Source organism: Hyaena hyaena, unplaced genomic scaffold, assembly GCF_003009895.1.
Source record: "Hyaena hyaena isolate Hyena2069 unplaced genomic scaffold, ASM300989v1 scaffold_938, whole genome shotgun sequence".
NCBI classification, from domain to species: domain Eukaryota; kingdom Metazoa; phylum Chordata; class Mammalia; order Carnivora; family Hyaenidae; genus Hyaena; species Hyaena hyaena.
Genome location: NW_024081570.1, coordinates 642807 through 667757, shown reverse-complemented (window position 1 = coordinate 667757; position 24951 = coordinate 642807).

The window sequence follows — 24951 nt, the reverse complement described above, 5'->3', positions numbered from 1 at the left end:
GTATATCCACATTTAAAAGTATCCAGGAAACTCACTATCTTGCATTTTAGAATCTTCATTTTAGATGCCTTACCCCCTAAGATGAATTCCTGGAAGACTTAACACAGGTGCTCTGTGCTGCAGGATGTTTGGTCCTTTGGGGCATTTGAAATTACTGAATGTGACCTCCATAATGGAGAAATATCTCATACAATATCAGGGCATTTGTAGCTTTTAGAAGGGGAAAGACATCCCGTTCTTCTACTTTCTATGGAAAATATTACAAATATGTACCTTGCCCCAGAGACCAGTTGTCAGATGCCATACAAGTCCCTGGGGTGGAATAATAGAATAGGCACTATGAAAACATTTCTTAGGCTAACTTCCAGATACGAAAGGGGTGCCTCAGAGTTGCAGGGTGGGAAAATCCCTATTTCACAAGGAATGCTATTTTTAGACTGCATGAAAAATGAGGAATGTATGAAACTGCAGATGATAACACAGAGCAGGCACCCCAACTTGAGAGTCTGGGCCACATTCCTACTACTCATTTCCATAACAGCCCCTTATTTTGCTTGCTTGTCTCTGCAATAAAGTTTCTACTTGAGAAAAATGGGTACTTAATGGAAAGGTTATCATGACACATGCTGCCATTTTTTATAGTGAACTTTTATATTCTTTTCTTTTGATTTTTCTAAACTCACTTAATTCTTAATTTTGCCAAAAATACCAGTGGGCAATCTTCATCCCTTGCCCACCTCACATTTGACCCCTGGGTCTCTCTGCCACATGCCTTGTCTCTTCTGTCATGATTTCCATCACTTTGCATTTCCATTTTGTAAGATAATTCAACTCTCTGGTTTTCTGAGAACAAGAATTCAAGTCTTAGCAAGGAATATTCTTTTCTGTTTTACAATTTTTCAATAAGAAGTCATTATATTTTTCAGTTCTGGTAAATCAGTTTTGTGCCCCAGTTACATCCTCTTGAGGATTTTCCTTCCTTTTTTCATTAAAGCACTGCTCTATCTCTTCCTCTAGAGTTAACCGCACTATTTGTTAAGCTAGGCTACTTCATGTCCCTGAGTCCCCCTAAACATGTGGTGACAATAGCACCCTCACATTTCAGCCCTTGGGCAAATGAAACAAGTCAATGGTGGGTGACAGAACATGTTTTCTCTAGTCCTGTCTACTGGGCCCAAGTGCTCCAGAAAATCCTCTCTGGATGTGGAAATGCCTAGCCATACAAGTTGGGGGTGATTTGTGTAATTAAAAGAATCAAATCAACTATTGTTAAAAAAAAAAAAAAAAAAAAAAGAAATGTCCCTTCCTGATGGTTTAGAAATCAGAGAGTAAGTAGATGGTGAGATGTGAAGGCTCACTAATCACATGACAACACCAATTATGAATGATCAAAAATCACAAAGCTATGCACCATTGAATCATATACTTACCTGACTGAGAGAAGTATGGTCACTGATAGAAGTCACATTTACAGGGATGCTCTATGTTTTTAAAGGAAAATATCAAGGGACATAACCAGATGAAAGGTCCAGAAGTTGCAGCTTTGCCCACTAACCTCAACCCTAGCTTTACCTCAAGCAGGGACCCAGTCATAATGGGGCCACATTAAGCAGATAAATGGGTAATGAAGATAATGGACAAAAAAAATCAATGAAACAGAGATATGAAAGAGATTAAGAGAGAATGTAAATGAACTCCCTTGCTTTTTGTTGGATTTATAGTCTGTAGTTCTGGTCACTCATGAGACTGCTATAGTTGTAGCCCTTGAATTTCAAGACTTTTTTTTCTATAGTTCATTTATATAATATATCTCCCTCTACATAATATAGCTTGAATGTTTTACTATTTCTTGTAGCTAATCTCAAACTAAGACCCAAATCCAAGTTAAAATTATAATAATCTGATCAATTTTATCTTGTCTTTCTGCTTGACTTCTTTCCTGAGCTTCAGTCTCAAGTAACCATCTTTCTATTTGAAATCTTCATTCTGTATCTCAAATCACCTCAAGCTTAACTGTCTGCAACATAATGATTGTTTTCTTTATGTTTTTTTTTGTTTTTTTTTTTTTTATATCAACATGCTCCTCTACCAAGTTTCTTGGTAAATGCACCAAACTTTACCCAGGGGCTCAGATGAAAAGCCTAACTGTTATTTTTGACCCTTCCATTTTCCTCATATACCACTCATGATTTAGTGCTATGATACATATTACTACTATTCAATGATACCTGTTACCTCTCTTCTGAACATTTGAGAGGACTTCATTTCTTTGTCCCCTGGGTGCCTTTCTCTGGGCAGTGTAAAAAAGTTATATGTATCATTCCTTTGCAGAAGCATTTAAGAGCTATTACTTGATTGTCTATATTTTCCTGTTATGCAATAGATGATATTTACATGGTGGAATGTCTGTCAGCCTGAGTTCTTGACTAAGCCAGAGCCCTTGCTGACTCAAGACAAAACAGCGTGAGCAAAAAATAAACCTTTGCTGTTTTATGGCACTAAGATTTGGAGGTTGTTTGTAACCTGGCTTAAGACAATCTCCAGATCCTGCTGGCTCTATTGTCAAAATATATTCCAAACCTGATGCTGTTACCTCCTTTTCTGCCATAGCTGTATTTCAAAGGATGCTCATCTCTTGCCTGGATTTACTGCAGGATCCTCCTCATCAGTCTTCCCTTTTCTATTCTGACTTTCTCAAGTCCATTTTCCAAGCAGCAGCCAGCCTTTTGTCATTTTAAAGGTGAATCTCATCATGCCACTCCCTGTCCAAAACCCTCAACAACTTCCCATTAGACTTAGAATAAAAATCCAAGTTTCTCCACAACCCATAGCATTTTATGATCTGGCCACTACCTACTTGTCCTAATTTGTTTCCTTCCATTTTTTAAAATCTCTTTGATCCACCTGCATTGTCTCTCTTACTATTACTTGCAAACGGTAAATTCATTTTCCCACCAGGGTTGTTCTCTTGCTGTTTCTTCTATTCGGAATGTTCTACAGAACTTTCTGTGGTTTGAGTTGTTCCTTCCCATCATACAAATCTTTGTTCCAAGATTATGTCCTCAGAGCCCTCTGTAAATTATCTAAAATGACATCTTCCCATAACTCACTCTCTGATTAAACTGTTTTACTTTTAAAGTACTCTCTGAACTATCTTATTCTTTTATTTGTAGGAGTTTCTCTTTTCTAGATTATGAATATGATAAGAAGAGGATTTCATTTTATAGTGTTTTATTTCTCACATCTAGAAAAGTCCTGGTGGTTATCTGTCAAATGAGTGAATTAATAAATAAATAGCTTAAACAATCAGGATGTCAGAACAATACTGCAAAGAAGAGACAGCTGACAGAGAAGTAATACTCTTTCATAAGTCCTTAACTTACTTGTTTTATAACAGAGCAAAAAAATAAATAAAAATATTGCTAGATAATAAATTTGTATAGCTTTTATCTATCTCCTACTACTTACAATTTATTTAAGTAAAACCTTACTTATTCAAATTAACTCACTTAAATTAGCCATGCATAGTGGAACAAGAAGCCTTTTAAAAGAGAATTTGCACATAATATGTTTAACATCACAACAGCAATAACTGAGTTTTTTCCTCAATCCAAACTACCTAAATTTGTATACAACAGACCCGAGAAATGAGCAATAAAAAGATCTGAAAGCAAAAGAACGGACTCAAAGACAGAGTAAGCTAACAAAGTTTGTCATGGCACAAACTATTAAATGGGAAGCACTAAGTTAACACATTTCCATGGAAAATAAGCTTCTGCTTGGTTTAACTAGAGAAAACCCATCAGTAGGATTTTTCAATGAACTGTAAAAATGACCAGCAAGTTTTCTCTTCATAATCACCTCCTTGATGATTTTTGTGTGGGGATCCATACGTCCCTCACATGCCAATATGACACATATGAACTTCCATCAGTAGAGAGTATCCTTTGATTACTAGTTTAGTGAAAATATGGATTTACACCAATACACTAGCTCAACTTTTATTCATGAAACATTCTACATTTTTGCTAAGCACATGGTCTAGGTGAGGAGCTTTTACTGTAATCAAGAGATGTATTAAAAATACCACTTTCAAAGAGACTGAACTTCTCTCCCTGGCTTCAAGATCCCTCCAAAGAGGAATGGCTCTTGGAGTGAGGAGGGCAGAGTCAGACTCGTGGCTTCATGAGTTTGAACTCCTGAGTATGTCATTTAACCTTTTGATTCTATATGAGAATCTTATGCTAGATGTTTCATGAAATTGTTGTAAAAATAATACATGTCAAAGAAATGTTTTGTAAACTGGATATTTTTGGTATTTAAAAAAATTCTGCTTCTTTGGGGTTATTACAGTCATTCTCTACATGGAAGCTGTTATATGTCTGTATGCTTTTTGGAGTAAGAGGAAAAGAAAGAACCAGTACCAAAATGGATATGTTTGGCCATGTGGTCTTTACTCCTCCTGGAGAGTAACAATTTCTGAATCTATTTAAGAAATGTTGAAATTACAGCAATTAACAGAAAATGACACTGATGTTTCTTTAAACACACAGAGGCCCTAAGAGCTATCTCCCCTATTATTTGCTAACTACCGTAGTTTGTCTCCATACTCAAACATTTCTAAATATTCCATGTCCTACCCAGAAAGAAAGCTAAGTTCATGGTCTATCATAAATGGAATAAAATCCTTTATAGCACTCACATGAATATCTGAGGAAAAAATCAGAAGGAAAACACACAAAGTTGTATGTTGTATGAAACCTGTTTACCATTACAGTATGTTAATTGCCAAAATGTCAAAATCTAAGCCTCCACAATATCTCTACTTATTGTGTTGCTTTGTTAAGTTGAGTAACTCTCCTGTTCACCACTAAAAATATCCTAAAGATTTTGTTAAATAACCAGATTAGGAGGCATGATGAATAGTCTGAGAGAAGCATTTAGTTTCATAAAAAATCCTGATCATGAGGATTTAGCTACCAATTATCCATGTCTACCCCAATCTCACACTCAGAAGTTACTTCATGGGAATGATTAATTATAAATAAAGGAATGTTATGTTACCAAAAAAATTACCATACACCAGGAATCCCCTGTCAACAAAGATAGCTTAACTCCTTAAGGAAAATAGCACAGGACAATCACTTAATCTAACTGAAATCCATCCTGTTCTCTCTTTTACACACAAACCAGTACTATGGGTTATAAATGAAATATTTACATGTAAATTTTGTAAATATAAACATAAAATGTAAAATTGAGATCATTACTAAATGATCAATTTGCCTGTCTTCATCTTCATCACCAAAAACAATATAATCCCTTCATTCAATTAATTACTGGAAAATATTCAATCACCTATGTAACCCCAACAAAGCATGGTCAGCTAGCTTTGGCTCAATGACTAGGTCTACCTGCTATTTATGGAATAAATTTTTCTGATTTTTTTTTGAGACTGATATCAAATTATACCATCTTAAATGTTTTTTAATTATGTTATTCCTCCTACCTCGTGATAATTCTTGGTCAGCCATTCCTTAATGGTGCCGAGGGCAATGATGGAAGCAGGCTCATTTGGGAATCCTAAGTGAAGAGCAGAATAAAACAAATGAACAAAAATAGATGATGGTAATAAAGAATTCAATCATGGTATGACACTGAATTTTTCTCATTTAAGCAGTATTCAATTCAACCAATTACTAGTGAGCAAGACAGGTCTCAGTAAGGTACCCATGGATATGAAGCCCATAATCATACATACAAGGCATTAAGTAGATGAGTCCTATGCCAGTCTAGCATTAACAATCAAAAAGGATTTAACTATTTCTTGGATTCTACAACAGAATCAATTAAAATGTATTTACATTTGCCTAATAGTTTTCAAAGCACTTTCATATAATAGTCTCATAAGGGTGCTCAGATTAAGCTTTATTACCCTCAGTTTACAAACCAAGAAAATATGGCTAGGGAATACATGTGGTTGACCTAGGGTCATGGGCCAGCAATACTCAAGCAATGAACTGGCACAAGATAGGGCAAACAACTAGCCATACCATTGAAAGTTGTTATCAGAATTCAAAGAAGATAATGCCTGCTCCATTTAGGCCCACTGGAAATTATGTTTGAGATTAAGATAACATGAATTGACCTGGTTGTGATCTATGGATTTGGTTTTGGAAAGATGGGAAGAATGACACTTAATACTATGTCCTAGTGAGCAGTAGCAGACATAATCAGAATTTCTAAAACCCTTCCAGAATATCTCTTTAGCTTCTATAAATCAAACATATTCTTGAACTTGCAGAATCATCAAACACTCTGCCAATAAAATGTGTGTGAAGGAATAACCTTACAAATTATATATTTATGGGGCATAAAGAAGAAAAGATGGGAGTGACTATTCCTTTGAAACTACTTTCTTTAAGTTCACTGATGGCTTCCTAATCACTAAATCTCATATAGGCAATCACTCATCCAATCAGTCTTCATCTTTTTCTATATTAGATGTGCTTGACTAGTTTTCCATGTTTCAATACCACTTCCCTCCTTGATTTTCTTTTAAAAATTTTTTTTTACTGTTTTAAAGTATACAACACAGTGGATTTTGATATGTCCACAAATTTGTGAAAACATCACCAGTAACTCCAGAATATTTTCATCATTCCCACAAAAGATTCTGTGCCCACTAATAGTCACTTCTCAATCTCCCTCTACCCCAGCCCCTGGCAACTATGAATCTGCTTTTTGTCTCTATAGATTTGAAGATTCTCCTCCTGGATTTTTCAGCACAGCCTTCTATGTTTCCTCCTACTTATTTGAGCTCCCCTGGCTCCTTTTTTCTAGAAGCATCCATTAAATGTATGCCATTCCAAACAACTAAACCGAGCCTTCATCTTTATACTCTGTGTTAGCCGGCTACAGCATCATCTGCTAACATGCCTTTTAATCAAGGGGCTTCCTTGACATTGTTCTGTACAGATGCAGAAAGAGGAAGGTATTGCTGAAATGGGGATATCTGGGATTTAAAAGATGTAGTTTTATTGGAAGTCACGTACATATTCTAGTAGTTCATACTAATGTTTTAAATCTCATTAGACTTTCAGAGAAAATATAAGAGAAGAGGAACAATAGAGAAAAGATGTTTGTTCGCATTTCCAAGAATAAATGTTGCTTTTCTGATTAGGTTTTACCCACACACTTTGTAACAGAGTGCATTATGAAAGGGGACAGAACAAAGCAGGGCCAAGCTCCACTGAGAGAGAACCACTGTCATAGGAAAAATGTGCACAACTTTTCAAACTTTGTAAATTCATCTGTGACATTTGAGACTGTGGATTTGTTTTCAACTGTTTCATCTATTGATGTTTTCCTTAAATGAAGGCTTCAAAATATAAAACCCTTAAAATAAAACCTGTTAATTAGCTCATTCATTAAGCAAATTATTACTGAACCAGAAAAGAGAAGATATATAGACATGTTTAATGAGCCCATGTCCTCTAAAATCCAGTCAGAGGGAGGAAATAAACAAGATGCAAGCACGGCAAGTGAATCAGGGATGTGGGGATACAGACAAGGGGAACTAAGCAAGAAATAGGAGGCTTTCTAGGAAGTGATAGAATGTTTGGGAAGAGAACAATAAAGCTCTTGAGAGACACTGTCCTCAGAAGTATGTTGTGAGCAATCAGGAATTAATGGAAAAGGTGAGTGAAGTGATGGGAGGTAGAAAAAAAAGGAGTCCCTCTGGACTGCAAAGAAAAAGCAAGAGGCTTGGATGGACATATGTGGTTAGGAGTTAACCACAGGGGGCTTTCCTAGTTTACCTTCCCCACACCCCAAGTTTAACTCCTACATTTGTAATCATCTGGATACCTCCCCTTGAGGCACTCCTGAACCAGAAACGTAATGTGTATTATTCAACAAAATGAACTTCTACCAGTCTTCTAGCTTCTTCTCGTGGTTTTATCTCTCTCCTAAACACTGCTGTAGTATTTGACTGCTTACTCCCCTGATAACTGAGTCCTCTGAAATATTTTATACCACCCCTTCCTTTCCTTCTTTGCCCTCTGATCTCATTCAAAAACCAATCAGTCCTCACTCTAATTACTGTAGTTAACTCATAATTGTGCTGCTTTGGTCATGGTCCCTTCTACAATTTGTTCAGCGCACCACTTCCAAGTTATCTTTCCTAAGATAGAGTTACCACAACCTTACACAGAGCAATAACAGCCATAGGGACTCTCCAGCAACTACAGAGTAAACTATAGTTCCTTAGCTGGACATGATACACCACAGGGAGCCTTTCTAGACTTGGGCCTTAGTTTTCCCTATTTATTCTCCTCCCATGAAATTCTTCTCCAACTTTTTGATGTGCTTAAGAAGTACTTAAATCATAAGATTATAGGGCTATATAAAGCTAATAAATACTGTAATCATGCTCAGTCACAATGGCCATCAGCATTAACCTTTAGAAGACATAATTCCCCACAGAGAAATTATAAAAAGTCTCACAGAACCATGGCAACTACAGTCAGTTCTCAATTATATGTGACCTCCAGGTCACTTTCCCACATTTATCAAAGCCTCTGGCACTGAGCTATGCTTTTCATCTCTATCTCAAGGCTTGCCATAACCGTGGGTGACTTCAATGTCCAATAAGATGACCCACTGAACACCTGGCCTGCCAATTCCATGACCCGGTCATTTTTGATAGCCACCTCCACTCCACCGCTTCCCTAGATCACACCCTGCTCCCTGATGCAACATTTTCATTCCCAAATTACTAACTTAAGCATGCTCTCTCAAAACCTGTTCTCTCTTTAGTTTGTTCTGTTACTTTCCAAGGGATGTCCTTTATGAGCATTTGAAGCCCAAACTAGTGCTAACATTTCCTGCTTGAATGATATGACTCTTTCCTACCTCTCTAGGCTCTTCTCACACTGTATCACTCTTTGCTTCCTCCACTTCAGCTACACTGACCTTCTTTCTGTTCTTTGAATGTGGCATGTTTCCTTTTGCTTTATGCCAGAAAGCCTTGCTCATGCTGTATGTTCTTCCTGAAATGACATTTTCCCCCTCTTTTCCTAGCTTATTTTAACTTTTATTTGTCCTTTGCTCAGTCACCACTTCTCCAGAGAAGGCTTCTTCTGCAATAATGACTCCCTACTTGAGGCTTTCATAATATCATGTACCTTTCCCTGGCGGTACTCGCCATAGCTTCAATTTTACATTTATTTATGTAAATATTTGATTAATAATCCTAGTAGAGTGAAAGCTCTTAGGAGGCAGATGCCACATCTGTTTTTTGCTTATTGCTGTATCCCTAAACCATTGCTGGCACCTAGAAGATCATCAATAAATGTGTGTTGAATGAGTGAATGGACTGTGGACTTGTGAATCACTGTACTGATAGCAGGAAAGGGTGAGCACTGGGAGGACAGGGGTGTTTACCTCTAGAGCCTCAGAAGGTGAAAGGATCCTGAGATATCCAAGTGCAATGATATATCCACATTATCCTGTTTCATCCCTGAGGGGGAACTACTGAGAAGATGCATATGAGAGAACAGAGTTCCTAATGGAATGAAATGCTGTAATCAATTAAAAAGGGAGGGATAAATCAAGACAAATGTCCCTGAAAATATGTCTTCTTTCAGTGGGCATATATCTATAGAAGATGAAGTATGGTGTTCAGAGGAAACAGCAACAGCACAATTCTTTGTCCGCTTAACTGCAAGACCCCAAGGGTTACAAGACCAATGAATAGAGAGGATAGATTTTTGCTCAGGGATGGGCTCCTGATGACAGTAAGGCCTGCCTTAGGAGGTCACAATGTATTCTGGTCACCAGAGGGCTTTTGTTAAAAAAAGCAGGATGGCCACCCAGAGGGAAGGCTGCAGACAAGCTTTAGATGAATCATTTAATTAAATGACATAGAAAATCTCTTCCAAGTATGAGGGTCAATGAGGCTGAACAAGCCATTAATAATTTAGGGCCAGGCGTGCAGGGAATTATAGATGTGTGTGCCCAGGTGTGCATAGAATCTGTGCTTCTGCTGGCATTCCAGAGCTTAGTTCCTTCTTCATTAGGATAGATTATTAAAATTAACTTCTGTTGTGAATGTTGAAGTGGATTGATAGAATGTTAAGTGATTTTTTCTTTTTATTTACTTTTATATTGAAACTAATTGCAAACTTTTTTACATACGCACATATGTACATACATACATACACACACACACACACACACACACATACAGCCCTTACCCAAATCAAGACAAAACATTTGCAGCACCTCAGAAAACTGCCTTGTCCCAAATCAATACCTACCCCATGAAACAATCTGCTATTCTCTCTTCTATCGTCATAGGTTTGTCTATTTTGACACTTCACGTACATGGACATACAATGTGCACCCTTTTTTGTCCAAATTTTCCAGCATTATGCCTGCTGATTTATCCATGTTGTTACATACAGCAGAAGCTTATTCTTCTTTTCTGCAGTGTTGCATTCCATTATATGAATGTGCCACAATTTATTTAGCTAGTCTAGTGTCGATGGAGAAGTGGGTTGTTTCCAGTTTTGAGCTATTAGGAATGAAGTTGCCATGAACATTCTTATATATGTCATTTGATGGACACGAGCACTGTTTATGTTGAGTATGTACCTGGGAATTGGAGCTACTGGTCCATCGCTTAAGCAGACATTTAACTCTGGTAGATTCTGTCAGTTTTCCAAAGCAGTTTTACCGATTTACACTCTTACCAGAATTATATCAACAGAATATTAAACATTTTGAACAAAAGTGGTAAAAACTGAAGCAGAAAGTTCAATTTACAATAGTTTTTATCCATGGTACACCAAATAACTCATTAGACAGATATTTTCTTTTAGTCAGTTATGAAGCAGATATTTCTCTTTTAATCAAATTGCAGAAAGATCTAGCAATGGAGACTCACTGAAGATCCTACCTAGCCATTGGACTATTTGTTTGTTGGAATTGTTAAAAATCCAAAATGGTTTCAACAGAATTAAAATGAATCTGGTTTTGACCTTGCCATAGACAATGTCCCTTTCTAGGTTTCATTCTTTTTTCTTTTGCTGTTGTTGATAATTCCAATATCTTCAACTTTGTCCCTTGTTCTGACATAAAAACTAAATATGTTCTCCTGATATAAAAAAACACTTTCTGCAAACTGGTGTTTGTCAGCGGGGAGGTAGATGTGTAGTGGGGGAGGGAGTGAAACAGGTGAAGGGGATTAAGAGTACACATCTCGATGAGCCCTGAGTAATGTATAGAGTTTTTTATCATTATATTATAAGCCTGAAACTAATATAACACTGTGTCGGTTATACTTGAATAAAAGGATAATAAAAATAAATAAAATAAAAAACATTTTACTGAAAATCTGGCATACTCTACTGAAATAAAGATAGACATAATTTACTTTGCCAGTTAAACTATCTTTTTTGTAGGCAGAAGCGATGGATCATCTTTTGTTTTAAACCTAAAATGATGGTATGCTTGCAGCTCTAGATTACCCTATCATCGAAAGGCATACGGTAATACCTTAAGTCAATTATTTCAAAAAAGTTCTTACTGCAAAAAAATATCAAATTGAACATAATGCCAGGTATAATTATCATGCATTAAAATGTTATTAACCCCCTCTACCATGTACAGTCTAGCCAGGGCCTCGCTCTCTTACATTCCCTGCAACATCCCCGTCGACCCCAGTCACCAGAAGTCACGTGGATGCCTTTCTAGCAGTTGTAAGAATAAAACAACCTAGATATCAATGCCCAGGCAAAACTCACACATGTAAAAACCACCATTTATGAGCTGAATTGTTTTATTTTAGCCCTATAATATCACCCCACTAAGAAGGGCACTTGATCCAAAGCTGTGATAAAACACTGGTGGCCATCCTAACCAGCCCTCAGTGGCTAGAAGCACCAAATTGGTACTGAATTGCCATAAATATCCAGAAGTTAGAAACAAGAGTTAAAAAAACAAAAACAAAAACAAAAACAAAACAAAACTGCCCTGGAATGATGCACATTAAATTCACATTCACTTTTGAGTTCTCCCTTCCTATCAAGTCTTTAAAGCAAGTTGGTGGGTTTTTTTCTACTTACACACAAAGTCAGGCAAAATACTATGCAGGTATTAAATATGGGGTTTTCAGCATTGATAAAAATCTCAGACTGTCCTAAATGAGAGGTATGTATCACTGGGTTTATTGAAATATTAACATCAGTTAAACTGAGATTGTCAGTGTTGACTATCAATGCAAAATTACACTTTGCTTCAATTTTGAGACAGTATAACCATAACAGTTTCCATCTTAGCACAAAAATTCTGGTGTGGGGACCAAAGGGTTATGACATAGTATACTTTACAAGATCAAGTAAAAGGAGATGAAGAGTGAGATGAGTTGTGTCTTTCTCAGAACATTCCTAATCAATACTCCTTGAACACACACACACACGCACCTGCCTTTGGTCAGGAGGAGAGGTAGGGGGATACAGATGGAGGGTGCATAGGGGTGTGGGGCTGTGGGGTTCTGGAGGCATGGGGTGTATGGATGGGCAAGAGGAAGTATAGGGAAATGAATTTATTTTTTAATCTCAAAATGTCTTTTGTCAACCCCTTCCCCCAGGCCTCCTTCCAAGACATAAAAGCAATTCTGATAGCAAGATGAAATCAAATTACTTGAAAGAAATGAGCTGAAGGAGGCTCACCGTTAAGCAATCGCTAGAGCAGCCACTCAGACAATTCTAGCTAAAGGCTGAGTTTCACAAAAGATAAAACAGGTGAAGTAATAAGAGTGACACTGGCCTCTGTGACTGCAGTGAGCACAGCAGCAGAATGCTAAAGAGGGTGCCACTGGTTTTCCTCAGGAGAGCAAAGGGCACCACAGTAGTCGAGAGTAAGACATTCCCAGCCTGTCAGTAAGATGGTGGGCTCTCAGCTGGTGTTGAAAGGGACAGGGCAGGTTGGTGTAAAATATGCACATATATACATAATGTGGCATAATAACAAGTTCAGTAGCCACAGCAGATGCTGACAACACTACATACATCCCCTTGGCACATGCCACCCTTGAATACTGGCTTGAGTTACAACCACTAGCACCTGCAGCCTTTTAACTGAGGGTATCCATAGTGACACCACACGTGGGGCAGGTCCAAAGTGTCAGGGAATCAAGGCCACTAGACATTCCTTAAGCCATGTTTAATGAGAGATGGTGAATAAATATCCCAACTCACTCATTCCTTGGGCAAGATAACACTGAGGTGCTTGCTTTCTACAGTTTCCTTGAGTTGCCTGGTGGGGATTACCCACCAGTTGTTCATAGTGGCAAATTGCACTCTTATTGGCTTCTTTCCCTGAAATTATCTCCCAGATTAACTACATGAACTCAAACCCTTGCCTCTGAGTCTGCTTTTGAGGAAAGCCAAACAACGACTGCAATCAACACACATTTATGAACTTGAAAAAATGAGATCATGTCTTATCTGATATCACCCATTCTTTCAACTTTTCTATTTGTAAGGTCTGGCACATGTATAGTAGATACATGTTTTATAAATTACTTAATGATATGGAGGAAATAAGTTGGAACTTGTCAGCATGGAAGCCCAAGTGTATTTTACTTTGGCGAGGGGGGAGTGTAGAGGTCATATAGGTTAGGCTCACATTGGCATGTAAGCCTGGCCCCACTGGACAGAAATCTTAAAACCACAGTAAACTGTTGTTGTTGCTGCTGCTGTTAACATTTATTGAGTAGTTATTATGTACATGTCACTCTACCTAGCATTTATATGTATTATCTTAATCTCCACAACAACCCGATGAAAAGAACAAGGGAGAATAATCGAAGATGAGTTGGTCTATAAATGAACAGTGACTTTAGTGTATTCAGGGAGGCATTGGTCAAAGAGGATTAATTTGGATTTATATTAAAAACTACCAAGAGGTATGAAAAATGCAGTCTAGCTGTTATGTGAGTGTTATTAGACTCAGTATCAATCACTAATGTGGTTTAGACCAGCATATGCTCGAAGAGGAAGCAAAGATATTGCATGTGGTCATGGGTGGCATGGGTGGGAGCCTAGGCTGTTCTTAAGAACCCTGGCACCTCTGGCATCCACATAAAATTGCTTGAAACTTCAGAACTCCCTTCAAGATGTGTATAATCTTTCCCATTTTATATAATAAAAGTGACTCTCAAAGAACCTAAGCAAGGGGCAAGGCCAATACCCAAGTCTGGGTCTGCATGACTTTCATCCATACCCTAGCTGAGTGCCTGCTTATTGCTTATCTTCTCACAGCCATAGAAATGGAATTTACCATAATCCCTCTCCTTCAGAGGATCCCCTTCTAGTGCAACACTATTTCAAACTCCAAGGAAAGGCAATGAAATTCAAGGCACCTATGATGAGAAAGCTTGTTTCAGTGTGCCAAGCACAGGGCCTCTGGCCTGGCCACACCCAATAGACCTGGGTTCACTGATACCTTGCCCTCATTCTCGAGTGGCAGCACCCACTCTACCACTTAATCCCTGCTTTGAAGAGTATGGATGGGGCCCAAGGAGTCCCCTTGAGATTGTAGAAAAGCTGATGGTTCAGATGGTACAAATATTCTTCAACATATAGGTATCTTTATTCTGGACACAATTATAACCTATAAATTTGAAATTAACTGGATCAGAACTTCTGTGCATCATCCCTGTCTCCATGTTCCTGCCTTACCCTTTATTTTATTGAGCTCAGCACTGATTTTCCTAGCAGGACCTCTAGGGTTAGTCATATATAAAAGGGGGAAGGAAACTTCTGTACTTCTTATCATTATACTCTCTTCACACCAATTCTTTCATTTCACTTGACATTATGTGTGCCACAGCAAGTGATACTCCATAAATTCTACCATATTCAGCCTCAGACTTTTTGCTTTCACCTACTTAAAACATTGTGCAACATGAAGTTTTCCTTTCAAGTTGTCTTTCCTCTGCTCTGCAAAGCGGGAATCAATGAGCAGCATTTTTATGGGACACAAGGTTACAATCTATGCAAGCTTCATCAGCTTCTCAAACTTATGAGCTCTCACTTCTATTTCTGAGGGTATTTTTAAAATCATCTTTTGCCTAAGGAATTATAATAATGACCAAAGAAATGGCTCGTGAAACAAATGCTATTCTATGCAAGCTGTTCCTACTAACCTTGAATAAGTCTCTTGAGAAAGGAGAGAAAGATCTTATAGAATCACCTGGAACAGAAGATTTCTAATATTCTCTTTTAAAAGAATATTTTCCCTACAGGGGTAATCAAGGGAGTTCATCAAGGGCATCACCTTTGAGTAGGAAAGATTTATACTGGAATCTACTGAAAGAAAAAAATGAAGTTTCTACTTTTGAACTGATGGCACCCTGTGGTATATGGACCTTGTAGCCAATGATTTTTCTAAACACAAAGCACACCACGTCATGCCCATGCTAAGAGGTGGCAGTGGCTTGCTCCACACTTATGACCGAAGTCCAAACTCCTCATTTTGGCTTTCAGAGCACATGTGTGGCCCTCCTCATACTTTGACATGCCATCTATCCTATGTATTTGGTTACCATGAGTAACCCCACTGGAATATGAACTCCATGAGGCATAGCCCTTATCTGTCTTATTCACCTTTCCACCTTCAATGCTCAGAGCAAAGTATGTGCTCAATAAGGTGTGAAGCTCCCTAACATCCTGAAATGATTTTATGCCACCTAAAGCCTGAGAAAATCATCTCTCTCATTGGAGGGAAGGAAACAAACTAATTCTGTGCGGCTCTCTTGTGCTTGCTGGCCAAGAACCCCCACAACCCATGTGACCTTGGCACAACCTAAAGGCATGGACTTAAGAGAATGAGAACTAGGTCCCCTTGGCTTTAGGTCCAATACCCACCTCTTGAGCTTCTGTGACCTTCAAGCTGGGGCAGAGAACAGGAGCTGTTTAAGGAACACACTGTTATGGAGGGTCTCGTAGCTTTAACTGTCACTGAGTCAGAGGCATGAAACCACACATTTCCTAAAAAGTTTTATGTTCCCACCTGCACAGCCAGGTTGCAAGTTTCTCCTGAATGACATGCACTGAATATTTTCAACACAACTCCTGGCAGCATTAACCATGACACCATAACATGGAAGAAGAGAAGTTAGTTCCCAGAGCCCCTGCTTATTGGTTTTTACTCTCCAGTAATTAGCCAAGGTCCCTTGAAGGCCTAAGTTTGCAAACCGCCCTCCTAATTCCAGGAATTTCTCTGAAGTTTCTCAGTGATCAACCCTTCTGCAATAAACACTCAGCATGGAGAGGTTCTCCTCTTCACATATGAATGTTAAGACAGACCTTGGCTGCCATACTTTATCTTCTGAGGTCCATCTGAACCAGTCTCCAGATTTCAGCATGTGACATTTTCTTAAATAGGGCTGGTGCAGTTGGTGAGAACTCCACTCTATGCTTTGATAGAATTTACAGTGGCAGCTACTCTTTTGCTGAGCAACACAGAGATTAATCCAATCTTAGGAACTCAGACTGTGATTAAAAATAACACATTACTTGATATAATTATATAATTTTTATGATTAAAAATGTCTTTTGATATAATTAAAGCCCACTGGACTGCATCGTCCTGAAAATAATTTTCAAAGACACTCTGAAAGATCACAAGTGAGAAATTCTGGAAGTTTCTCTGTTGTGACAGAGAACACAGTTTGATGTGAGCAGTGATGCCACCATTAGACTGCTATGTCTCTTTTTGACAGTTTGGCTTCTGATGTGCTGGATTGGATAAGCAAACGGAATTCTTCACTCCTCTTTGTCACACTCTATGCCATCTCATTTTGCAAAACTATCTTGTAAGAGGAGTGTATTTCCCTGGGTCACTGATGTTGAGTCTGACCATGTGACTCCCTTTGGCCAATGGGATGGGAGCAAATGTGAGACTTTAAGAGCATTCAGTGGCATAGAAAGGGAATGTTCCAAGTAGCTACTGCACTTTCAGATTGGAACCTTAAGTGAGGCAGGTGAAACAGAGTAAGCACTACCAGAAGCCTGGGACCCAGGTCAGTGGGGCCCAGCCCAGCCTCAGTCAGTCAAACCCAGCCAATCTGCAGAACTATGAACAAGAAAATAAATGCTATTTGCTGTTAGCCACCAGGTTTTCGAGGTTGTTTGTAATGCAGAAATATCTGACTGATATATTGAGCAAGCACTGATACACTTTTTGAAATCCCACTGAGGATGTACAGCCCTCAGGAGTGGTTTTTCTTCCTATCTAGGTCTTTGCCATTTTTGGAAGATGATTTCACTTGTTGACTATTCAGGGTAAAAATATTATATCCATAATAAATTGTGCATATTACTGCAAAGAATTCAAAGAAGCATGGGGATTGGTTCAAGAGAAACCCTGGAATAAGGAAAAGAGAAAAGCCTTATTAGATATTGCATCCTGCCATGAAAACTGCAATCTGTGTGAATACAGCATGTTTCTTTTTATTTCATTTTTTTAAGATTTTATTCTTAAGTAATCTCTCGGCCAACATGGGGCTTGAACTCACAACACTGAGATCAAGAGTCACAGGCTGCACTGCTGAGCCAGCCAAGTGTTTCTACAAAGTATGTTTCTATTCTTCAGTGCTCACACCTATAACACGGGGATAAGGCTACCCTCTTGATGTGAAGATTAAATAGAATAAGTCACATATCCTTTGCTCCTCACAGATCTTATATAGGTCCCTCTCCCTGAATTTACCTGTTTTACTTATAGGTGTGAGAAAGCTGAATGATATAATGAAGCCTAAAGGTACATGAATGCTATTCCTCCCCTGAAACCTGGCAACCCAGCTGGGAGCTCAAAGCTCTTCCATGTGCCCTGGAGTCACAGCCTCAGATGAAGGTGTGATAAGTTGTTTCTCCTGGTATCCTGGAAACAGATTTACAGTACATATTTTTCCCCAGAATCCATTCCTAGTACTAGAAAATATAATTTTTTGGTAAGAGAAACAAATAGTAGAAGAGGAGGTACTAACAAAGTGACTTCACTTACAGCTAACCCTCTGAATTGTACCGTATTTACTGTAGTCAAGTATTGGCATTCAAAAGACCCTTGGGTCTAACCCAAGTTAGACCTTCAAATCACTACACTTTGGATTTCACAACATCCCAGTGATATAATGAATATGCTTCTGTAACAAATGTAAAACGGATTTCGAGTGACCTGAACATGGCCTCTGATTCATCGCAGATATGACCTTTTCCTCTTCCATCTAGAACATTCCCTTCACTGGCTTTTAGATTTCTAAGGTTTACCCACACATAAGACATTGTTCCTGAAATTGCCCAGAGAGATGTAATTGGAAGTGATGCATGTACCATTTCCCTCAAACAGACAGAATACGGCTCATTCCTCTTAACCACAGTGAAGTACTTGGGGGATAGTAAGCGTTTGAGAATGATAAGAGAATGGAAGAGACCAAATAAGCCACAGAATTGTAAAGGAGGAAAACTGCATTTTAAAATGCAAATTTCCCACAATGCTTATCATTGTCAGTCTTAATAATGAATGACAGTGTTTCACCAACCATGAGCTCTAGACCAAGTTTGTGGTAGCATAATGAAATCCTAGAAGGGCATATTTCTCATCAAAAATCAATTCGTTCTCCGGCTTGAGCTCTAGGAAGTAGACACAAGATAGCATGAAGTTGTAATGTGCCATAAAAACCTGCCAGGACCAGAAAAGAAGTTTAGGGGGTGCTTTTAGTGCGAATAAATATCCATTTAAACATAAATGTTAAAGATTTATTTTGACAGATCTCTTTAGGAAGTTGGAACTTTTGTGTACACTCAAAGGTATTCCTGAGAGAAAAATAAAGCAGATGTTTGCACAGTATTTTACATATGTGACACCTGACATTTTTTTTCTTCTTAAGAAGCAGAATGACGTTCTGGCACACGAAAGGCTTGGAAGTTGTCACTCCCTCCTAACTAGTGATAGGCTGAACAAACAAATCCACAACGTTTCTTAGATTTATTAGAGCAGTGAGGTCCCAGGGCAAATCTTGTCCCTCCAAACTGTAGGAACAGGCAGGTGATTACAGAGACCCACAATTTCATGGAGCAACAGCCCTTTAACAGAAACATCCACAGGAACCAGTATGAGGGAAGAGAAACCTAAACTGTAGTTGAGGAATTGTTGGAGCTTTGGGGGACATGTCTAGAGTTAAAAACTCCAGAGCGGCCTAGCCTTAAGGTGCCCACTCCACTTTTGTAAGTTTTATCTCCAGGAGCTCGACCAGGTTTTGCCACAGTGAATATTAAAAAACAAAACAAAACAAAAAACCACCCTTATGCCATTTAAGGTAATACCTTGGCTTGGGAATATAAATTGTTCTGGAAACATGCTTGTAATCTGAATCATTTGCATATCAACGCGAATTTAAAGAACCATTGTCACAGTTGTGATCTTGTGATATATGGCATTAAGTACTACTCGTACTGCAAGACACAGCTCATTTATCAAGTTAAATTTTATTAGAAATGTTTGCTCTTCTTGCAGAACGCTTGCGGAACAAGTTACTTGCAATCCAAGGTTTTACTGTGTTTTGAAAGAAGCCTCTCTGTTCTCAATAATACCTGCCTTCTGGAGAAACTAGGTTACCAGAGTCTAAACTCCCTGGGGAAAGGGCAATATTCTAGTCCAACCAGCTCTAGCCATCCATCCACATCGGGGAAGGAAAACACCCAACCGTAGCCCACGCTATTCATCCTATCTCACCTGAAGAGGGAAAGAGGGGAAATAAGAACCACTTGTGACATTCACAGCTCAAAGTCATGGGCTCAGTAATAATGACTGAGACCTAGGCAGGGACTAGATCATGTTTCCCTCCTCCACACCTCACCACCACATTAGTAAAACCTATTTACTATAGTTCCAGTTACCAAGTACATCATGTTCAGCTATCAAGAAAAAAATTCAAAGCATACTAAATAGCAAAAATCATAGTTTGAAGAGGATTCAGATATGGCAGCAATGTTGGATGATTCATATGCTAAGTAGTCTAATGGGTGAAGTACATAGCATATAAAACAGATGGGCAATACAGGGAGAGGGACAGAAATTCTAGGAAAGAATCAGAAAGACGTGCTGGAGATCAAAATCATTATAACAGAAATGAAGGATGCCTTTGGTAGGCTCATTAGTAGACTAGACACAGCCGAAGAAAGCACCTCTGAGTTTGAGGATGTAGAAAATTTGGAAGTCAATAGAAACTTCTAAAATGGAACTAAAAGAGGAGAACAGAATATCCAAGAACTGTGGAACAACTGCATATGAATAACAGGAATATCAAAGGATGTCATGTGGGACTCTCTGTACCTTCCAGATACTTTTGTTGTGAATCTAAAACTGCTCTAAAAAAGTCAATAAAATAAGATAAAATAAAATGAAGTAAAATAAAGCAAAAGAAAAGAAAAGAAAAGAAAAGAACAGCTCTCAGCTTTGACAGATGAACTAATTTCTGGCTACTATTTCTGGCACATATTTTTTAAAGTTCATTTACTTATTCTGAAAGAAAGACAGAGAGAGAGAGAGTGAGAGAGAGAGAGAGAAAGAGAGAGAGCAGGGGAGGGGTAGGGAGAGAGAAAGAATCCTAGGCAGGCTCCACTCTGTCAGCACAGAGCCCAATGCAGATGCAGGGCTCAAACACATGAACCGTGAGCTCATGACCAAGAGTTGGATGCTTTACCAACCAAACCACCCAGGAGCCCCTTCTGGCATATTTTCTGAATAATAGTTCACCCACCAGTGGCCTCAGTGGGGTTTTTTTGTTTTGGCATTCTGAATTCAAAAGCTCAATTTCAGAAATGATATTGAGGCAATTGCTGTGTGACAACAAACATGTAAAATTCGCACTCTGTCAAGCACAGAGGCCCCATGATTACTAAGGAATGCTCTATCAGAGGCAAAACTTTTCTTTGTGTAATAATGTCAATAGTTACTTTAATAACATAATAAAATTATGAAGCACGCTCATGGACATTACGAATTCCCTTTAGTACTGTCCATTGCACTTCCTGTCACAATTATTCATAGGCACACTTCTTGTGTTATTATATAGAATAATAAATATTGTATTTTCATTAAAAATGTAGAATGGACTACTGATGCACACAACAGAGGTGAATCCCCAAAACGGTATTTTATATTTTTAAAAATATTTTTAATGTTTGTTTAGAAAGAGAGAGAAAGCAAGCATGAGTAGGGGAGGGGCAGAGAGGGAGTAGAAGACACAGAATCTGAAGCAGGCTCCAGGCTCAGAGTTGTCAGCATAGGGCCTGATGAAGGGCTCGAACTCACAGACTCATAGGTTATTACCTGAGCCAACGTCACATGTTGAATTGACTGAGCCACCCAGGCACCCCCTAAAACAGAACTTTGTATGAAGGAAGTCAGACATAAATGTGTACATACTGCCAAGATTCCTTTGATATGAAGTTCAAGAACTAGCATAACTAAGCTGTTAGAAATCAGAATGATGGTTGTTAAAGGGGGCTGGGATTGACTGAAATGGGTTATGATGGAAATTTCTAGGGTGATAGAAATATTCTACAACTTGATTGGGTAGTTGGTTACACATGGGTATACATTTGATCATATCTCCCCCACTCCATCCCCCGACTTACTAGAAGCTATTACAGAATTCCAAATGGTCCCAGTGCTCAAGATGGGGCACAGTTTTCCATGCCAACTGCCTTTATTAATGCCTAGTGCTCACCCAAGGCACATGGACAAATGAAGTTTGAGAAGGGGACTCCTACTGTTCTGATCTGTTTGCAGCAGATCTAAAGGTGATAACTGCCTTCAAATGCTTAATATTTTTGTCATACAAAAAGAGAGAGAGAAAAAAAAGATTAAGAGAGAAAAATTTTGTTTGGTGGATGGGAATATGGGGAGCACAGATGGTGAGAAGTATCAGTGGGGCGAGTCATGGTGGCAATGAAAGAGGGGTGTCCATCAATATTGCAGAGTCTGCCTAACAGGATGGACAGGTAGAAACAGAAGGCGAATGACCTCTGCCCTAGTGGGGCCAAATGAAACAGCCCAACATATTCACAATGGACCCATATACAGGGTTAGAAACAGTAGATCAAGGACCAAATGCTATCTTGACCTGTTTCTTAAGCTTCATAATGGCCCTCTGTGTTGAATTGGATTGTACCATGATGGTTAGTAGAAAACCATGAAAACTCAAAGAACCTATGGGTTTCTCTTTAGAGATAAGGAAATAAAGAACTGCAGAGATGATGCTCTTCTCCTTATCCAAGTGAATCGAGAGAGGAAGCATGAGATGGAATGGTCCATGGCAATTTTGACAGAAAGGGGAAGAGGATGGTGGAGTCATCCATATGGCCTGAATTAAAGTAGAAAATGAGAGTACATGCAGTCATATGTGTGCCTACTTCATCTTAGCCATTCATCCTTTGCTCACTGCTCTCCCCTTCCCCCCAAATAAATGATGATTCCTAAGCTGTTCTATTCCTATTGTGATGCCTCTCATTTTTATACTGCATCATTGTGTAGAAAATTATTTTAAACATTGTTAGTTATCAAAAGAGCCATCACATAAAGAGACTTCGAGAAGGGAGTAAAAGAAGGAAGACATTCAAGATGTAGCAATGGTTTCCTGGCCACCATAATGTCACTGATTTAATTTTCTTCTCCTCACAGGCAGAAGTAGCTCTCTCTTTGAATTTATTTCTGCCTAGTCACTTGTTCCCTTAATCCCTGTCAGTTCCTCAGCACCTATGTAATTTGTTTATCCCAAATTAAACTGCATTCATTTGTATGCTACCTAGTAAATAGTAGGCTTTTAAAAGATGTTTATTTTCTCTAACTTGAGCTATATGGCTATAAGAGGTGGATACCAAGGTACTCAGCTCCTAACCTGGTCTGCTACTTGAGTCCAAACTATAATGTTATGTGAGAAGGCACTTTCTATTTTTGTTTTCTTCCAATAGTTTCGAGTAGCATACTCGCCAAATGAGAACTATAATATTGCAATGTATCAACTTAAGCATTGTATTTTATTTTGTTTTTAAGGCTTATTTTCTATTTTGAGAGATACAGAGTGTGAGTGGGGGAGGGGCAGAAAGAGGGAGACACAGAATCCGAAGCAGGCTCCAGGCTCTGAGCTGTCAGCACAGAGCTCAATGAGTGGCTCAAACTCATGGACTATGAGATCATGACCTGAACCAAAGTCAGATGCTTAACTGACTGAACCACTAAGGCACCCCAACTTAAGCATTTTATAATTAAATATTAAATATGTGTCTTCCTTACTTTCAAGGAATGCTATGGTCAAACAAAGTGTAACTGTCAGAGTTCTGACAGAAAACACAGTTTCCTGAGATAGTTTGAATAAAGAGATTTAATGACGGGACCACTTACAGTGAAAGAGCAAGGTTCAAACATAAGCAAGACAAACTGGGACTCCAAAACACCAACAGCCCAGAAAAGCAGTCAACACCCTAGAGGAAATTGGTGGAAACAGTGTCACCACAGCCTAGTGAAACAAAGGGCTTCCCAGTGAACCAGTCATAGAGAGGTATAGCTACTGCCAGAATCATGGTGCCAATGTGAGAGATAAGGGACAGGGGAAGTGAAGGGTCAGGATTTAGGGGAAGCAAAATAGGGAGTTGAAATAAATCTCTGAATCATTTCTTCCCACTTTTCTATTCTGCTAGTTAACCAATTCCTGCCCTTCCCTATCAGCCAAACCCAAACAAAGACTAGGCAGCAAGGAAGCTCAGGCAGGTTTGCATAGAGAACACAGAAGAGGTAGGAGGGGGCCAAACAGAGAACAGCCAAAAACCAAGGGAGCTGTGCTATTGTAAATAAATGTGCTATTGTAAATCCTAACTCTCATGAAAGTTAATCCACTGGGTTATCACTTCTAAAGTGTTAATTACAAAGCTCCAAAGATTGGGGAGCGTGTAGAAAGGGCACATAAACCCAGGTTTTGTGAGGGAGGCCGGAAGGATTGGTGATTACAGTTATGAGCCACAAGCCCAGGAACTCAAGTGAACAGGTGGGAATTGGTGTATCCCAGATCATGCAAACATTTGCCCCATTTTAATGGAGGCTTGTCTCTCAGTTAGGCAGCATGTTGGTTTCTAATAGAGATTGTCCAAAGTTTCTGTACTTCAACCTTAGTTGTTTCACAAGCTTATCACTAACCAGCCTATATTTACAGTCCCTAAATAGGCACTGGACAGAGATTTCCTTGAGGCCTGTGGCAACCAGGACCTTTACAAAAGGTCCAGCAAACTTCTGAATCCATCAGGGTTTAATCACATTCTATTCCACCCTAAAATTTCCTTCAGACCCTGATGATTTTTTTTTACAAGATCAGTTAATTTTAATATCATATTTTGTTTGCTACTGATTATTTTCAAATATGTTACAAAATGGTCTTTAAAACATATCTTTCTGTGTTTATTTGCATATGTGTTTATACATATAAAGAGCTTCTCTAGGACCTGAGAGCCATTTTAACAGCCAATGGGTGTCAGTGAATTTAATCAAACACCATTCAAGGGCATCAAACATTTGTCTGACATGTTCAAATAAGAAAAGCAGCTTGTGTGTAAAATAAAAAAAAAAATTTCTAGGTTTCTCTTAAAGAAGAAGCACTCAGCTTTCATACTAATATGTTCTGAAGGTTGTTGTACCTGGTCGAGCTGACAGTACTGTCAGAATATACAACACACCTGCAGACACTTGCTAACATCCATTCATTAAAAAAAAGATAAATACATACATATCTACCTACATTACATACATACATACATACATGAAAACATGTCAGGGGTAAAAAGAGAATCCAGTACTTAACAAGTGCCCCCAAAAAGCTATGTCAAA